This window comes from Gavialis gangeticus, unplaced genomic scaffold (genome assembly GCF_001723915.1).
Source record: "Gavialis gangeticus isolate Ggan-Ray unplaced genomic scaffold, GavGan_comp1, whole genome shotgun sequence".
NCBI lineage: Eukaryota > Metazoa > Chordata > Crocodylia > Gavialidae > Gavialis > Gavialis gangeticus.
The window spans coordinates 138,042-143,963 of NW_017728965.1; positions in this window are offsets into that span (position 1 = coordinate 138,042).

The following is a 5,922-nucleotide window of genomic DNA, read 5'->3' on the forward strand; positions in this document are numbered from 1 at the left end:
TGGGGGACAGTGATTCGAATCACTGTCCCGAATTGATTTGGCCAAATCTGATTTGGAGATTCAGCTGCTGCCGAATCTCCAAATCTCCAAATCACACAGGCCCCATCCCCCTCCTACTGTCCCAGCTCCTGGCACTTTGGGGAAAAAAGCCCCAGCTCACCGGGTGCTGCCCAGCAGGGGGGCCATCCCCGCTGCCCACCACTACCCCATGCTGCATGGGGGGCTCTGCCACGAGCTCCCCCCATCCATGGCTGCCCCACCTGCCCCAGCTCCAGCCCTTTAAGGAAAAAAAATCTCACCGGTTCCTGTCCAGCAGAGGGGCAATCCCCACTGCTCCCTGCTACCCCATGCCTTGTGGGGGGGCTCTTCCATGAGCCCCTCAAAGCCCTGAGGCCACTGCAGGAGCTGGTGAGTCTGGGGGGGGGGGAGCTTGGGGGGGGTTCTTAAAGGGCAGAGCTGGGCTGGGTGGGGCAGCCATGGGGGGCACTGGGGGAGCAGACAGGGGTCAGAGGGCTCATGGCAGAGCCCTCCATGCAGCGTGGGGCAGTGGGGGGCAGGAGGGATTGCCCCCCCTGCCAGGCAGCACCCACTGAGTAGGGGCTTCTTTTTAAAACACCAGGAGATGGGGGAGGAAGGACAGCCATGGCGGTGGGGCTGGGGGAGCAGCTGGGGGTCAGAGGGGCTGGGGGAGCAAGCAGGGGTGGGGCCTGGCAGGGGTCCCCCCATGGTCCCATCCCCCCTCCTCCAGCCCCCCTTCCCTGCCCTTACTTACCTGCTCCGAGTTCGGCTCCAGCTCCCTGCTGCAGCAGGCAGGGACTGCCCGAATCATCAAGCCCCTCCAAGTCTTTTCCAAATCAATTTGGAGAGCTTTGAATTGATTCAGACCGTTTTATTGGCTCCCTGATTCAGTTCGGATTTGGAGATTCAGCCACCAAATTGAGCCAAATCTCCTCCGAATTGAATCAGTACCCAAAGCTTCACACAGCCCTATTAATTATATCTATATTACAGTAGAATCTAAAAGTCCCAGACTGGATCAGATCCCACTGCACTAGGTGCTGTACAAACACATAGTAATGCCATCTCTGACTCAAAATTTCTAAGCCAAATGTCTTGAATTATAAAAATATGCATTGCCAACATTACACTGATGTTGTTATAAAAATAGGAGCCAGGGAGCCAGTGATAATGGCTCTTTGTGAAGTGAACACCAGTATGCAAGACGATTCCAACATTTACCATCTTCAATGTCTTTGCACCCAAATCACATTGAGGTCTTTTGCACTCTTTATGTATGTGTGTATTTCAATATACTTGTGTTGCATTGTTAACATGTTCAGGAGATTTCATAATATATTTGTTATACTTTATTCTTCCTATTACAGTGATACCTAGAACACTAAATGAAATCAGGACCCCATGCATTCCCTGATGGCTGCCAGAATCAGCAGATGAAACACAACCCTACTCATCTGTTATTGTCATCCATGAAGGAAGTTTTCCTCAGGTACCAGGGGTGAGTGAACAGAAGAGATTCCCATAATGTATTCAAATGTATCTGAATAATATTCATTGAGATTTGAGCACCATAGCCAAAATCTTGTCCATGTGTATTTTCAGGTTTCAGGTCAAAGCCAAGAGTTAGCTCACAGCGGACTTGTCTACACAAGGCTTTAATGCACAGTTGCCTGTTCTACTGCACATTAAAGTGGTGCATAAAAAAAGTGCAAATTTGTTAATGCACAGTAGAATAAGCTACTGCACATTAAGAGCCCCCTGTAAAGTGTCCACTTGTGCATTAGCTCTGTCTAAAGTATGTTTATTTAGCACCTCATATTGGATGGCACTTTTACACGTGCTCTGGGGTGGAACTTTAATGACAGTGGCTCCAAGAGCTGCTCTAATTAAAGTGCCACTGCATCTCACGTATCAACATCCCCTCACTTAAAAATGGCAGCAGGGGCACTTGAACTAAAGCATGTTCAACAAGATTTAGTCCAAGCGCCCCTGCCACCATTTTTACGTGTGGGGATCCTGATACATGAGACGCAGGAGGGTGCTAGAGCACAGCAGTTGCCATGCTCCAGCAGACTCAACTGATGCAGTAGACTACCAATGCATTGGAGCAGCCTCTGCACTCATGTATAGGTACCCTGAGCTACTAAGTTTAATGCACATGAGGAAAAATGCATTAATGCATGTGTAGACGCACCCAATTTTAAAAAGCCAGGAGGAGCAAGAATAAAAGCCTTTGAAGTTATTTTCCTGTGATTTAAAGGAAACCATTCTTTCTGCATGTTTGCAAGGTAAGTGCTTGTGAACAGCATTGGGGTGACAACCCTGGCCTGACAGCCTGTGTTCATCCACAGGACCAGGACGACACCAAGTTCAGCAAAGCACGTTTCTCCACCCCTTTGACTCCCCACTGATCCCTGAATTCTAAGAGATACAGCCATTTCTTGGCCTCTTTAGTATAATAACTATTAAGGGCCTAATCCTTTTTCTTTTTTCTGCTACCAATGCCTGCTAGAGTAAAATGCAGAGAGCCCTGGTGTGTGCGCGTCAGTACGGCACATAGCATAGAGGCCTTGGTCTCTGCTGGGATGCCAGGTACCACTGTGAAATGAATGAATATCCTAGACACAATCCACTTCAAACAATGGAGTGCCACAACTCTGGACTTGTCAGATCATCACTACCCCATTTCAAGATTCCCCCATCTTACAATACATCAATGTGATTTCCTTACTCATTCTGAGCAGTGCTGCTGAAGTCAGTGACTTGACGTAAGTAATGGAGTCGCAGCCTAGCACATAGGAGGAGGTATGTAATAGGGTATCAGTTCTGTTTATAAGAAATGCATAATGACTTAGAAAATAATTTGCAGTTCACATCTCACAAAACATACTTTTCCCCCAATAATTTATTTACCTACTAATATTCCATATACATTCAATTTTGTTCAAGAAAATGACCAGCATGACTATTCAAATGTGTCACATAATAAACAATGTGTCTATAAAAACAGCATATAGAAAATTCCATAACATTGAAATACCATAATCAAAAAACGCAGTGCCCATTCCAAGAATGTGAAACATATTAAAAAACATCAGCCACCCACCTTGTACAGTGAGAATGCAAAATGCTGCATGTGGCTCTAGGAAAATAAACACATTTCTGCAACCAAAAACGGGGCAAGCATTAGAAAGCACACCAGCCTGCATATAATTCCAGCTGTCATCATCACATATAAAGTACAATTGAACAGCCAGCAATATTCAGCAAAGATATTTATTGATCCACAAAATATAATGGCACTACGATCATTAGCTGAGATATCACAAGTCATTGGATAAGCTCCTTCATGTGGAAAATTGTAGAAATGCTGGTGGGTTTTGTGATGACTGCCTTGCTTCAGAAAACTGGCTTACAAAGACCAGGTTTTACAGGAGAAATATGGATCAATAAGACAGCACTTTGCTATTCAATGTGAAACACTGAGTACTATGATTTTTTGTTGCTGTTGTTAATGTAGGCATTCGGCCATTCTTGAATGTGTTGAAAGAGCTGATAAGATCCCATGGTGTTAAAGCCAATGATTTTTTTCAGTGTGAATTTGATTTTAATATTACAGAAAGATGCTAACCATATTAATCAGACCTTTCTGTGTGTCATAGTGTTAAAAGACACATTATTTTCTCCATCAGTGGCTGATTACAATCCATAGCTCTTCTTTCTATATTTTCATTTTCCTCATAGCTCATCCTGTCCATTTTCTCTCTTTCTCTGCCAGTATGAATAATATGCTATGCCCTCTGTATATAAAGCATGACATTTTACTTGAACTTTTAATACAAATGTTTAATCTCCTTTTGGGAAATGCTGTGATTCAATTACATTTATCAAGCTGGGTAGAAGATTTTTATTTTAATACGCTGTAAACTCTCTCTCAGTGCCTAGGATTTTCATAATACTGTCTTGTAAAGTACAAGATCCACCTCTGAAAACCCTTCCCAAGCAGTTGATTATGTTTATGGATTAGCTGCATCTTACAGATACAGAAGCTTTAGTTTACTTACGTGCAATGATAAGAAATAAATGGATTACCCTGGCAAGATAGTCTACCTTCCCCCTTGAGTTTACGAAGTCTCATTTTAATTAGGCAAGAAACAGAACGCTGCCAATACTGAATGTGAGCTCATAGGAGTCATTCTTTGGGCTTGGTGGGAAAAACAAATGAAAAGTTAAAATGCCAGTTAAATTAAAAGGATTCGGTGTAGAATGATGACTGGAAATAGAACGTGACTAATGCAGTTAACAATAACAGACAGTAGTGCTATAAATGATGCTGCGTCATTGCAACAGTTCTCTTGCTAGCTATTAAACTCTCCCATCCCTCTCGCTGCTTGGCAAACAGTTGCACATTATTGTTGAGTGCCTACAGATGCTTTGTGCTTAGGACAGCTTCTTGAAGACCAGCCATTTTTTTCAATGCTGATGGAAGCAATCAACCAGAAAGAATTAGTGTCATCAACTGCAGCCTGTCCTAATGAGCTGCTTTTCCGTGTTGATATTTCCTCAGCCAAACAGTTTTAGGCTATAAAAGAGAGTGGGGTGGGGACGTGGAAAAGATGAATTTATGATTAGGGCACAAGATTTTCTGTCAAACAACCAGAGTGCTATACCCGTGGCAGCCAAAATCTAGCCTGGATAAGTCATTGAAGCATGTTGTGCCTCCGTTTCCATGGGTATCGTATGTATTTATCCCACAGGGGCATTAGGAGAATTCGTGAATATGTTTAGCGTGCTCAACAACCATAATGAGAAGCATCACACTGATGCCGAGAATTAAATAAATCCAGCTCCCAACACGTTGACAGGAATGCTGCTGCTGACTTCAAGGAGTGTACGATTATACCCCTAAAATGCTCTAATCCTAAAGCTGTTCCTTTTCACAGAATCAATCAAGGCAGGGATATTTTACTTTCACACAAAAACTGGTGGTACTGGAAGAAATATGTTTGTCTCTGTTTTAGTTTGGCAGCTAAAGATTCAAGAAACAGCTCTAGTTAAATGGATTAAAGTACATAAAATGACAGGAAAAAAATCTTATGCAAGAAAATACTGTTTTACACTATATACATAATTAACCCCCTGAATTAACTGGATAATATCAAAATCAGGGGTTTGGCAAGATTCAAACAAAGATCAGATATTTATTTAGATAATGGGAAAATCTGCAGTTACTGTACATTAGATTTTTAAAAGGTTAGAGGGGATATAAATCTGGAATATTAAAAGAAAATGTTCATATGAATGGATATCTAAAGTAACACTGGACAATAGAAGGCTGATCTAACTGCTTTTCAGGGGAGATTTTTTCTGTACTGTTAAAGTCATTTCCACATCCACCGTTCTTCTATTTCAAAAACTCTTTGGCCCTCTTTCATTGCATGCATGTACAGCTCCTGGCACAGTGGAGTCCCAGTCTCATCTAGGTCCTACTGTAATACATGTAGTAATAACTGGCAAGGCAGTGAGGGAATCTTGCACTGCTAGTGTTTGTTCAGTGGATAAACAGAGACCTTCAGTCTCCATGGTTGTCAATCCTTTACCAGTGCAGAATTCACTTTAAAAGAGAGAGAGAGAGAGAGAGAGAGAAAGAAGAAAACATTCGAGTTGGTTAATTCTTCAGTCACTTGATTTTTTTCCAGTGTTCCTTAAAATGCTTGTGGCACTGTCAATCCAAAGCACACACTCATCAATTCTACGGACACAGTGTTGCACACACCAAGGTGCCAGGCCAGTTTCCAAAAGAGATTCCCAGTTGAATGAGCAAAACGAACTGTCTGCATTTATTTCTGCGGATGAAGGTAGCAGCTGTGATAGCATGAGCAGAGAAGTAGCTAGTGGCACAGT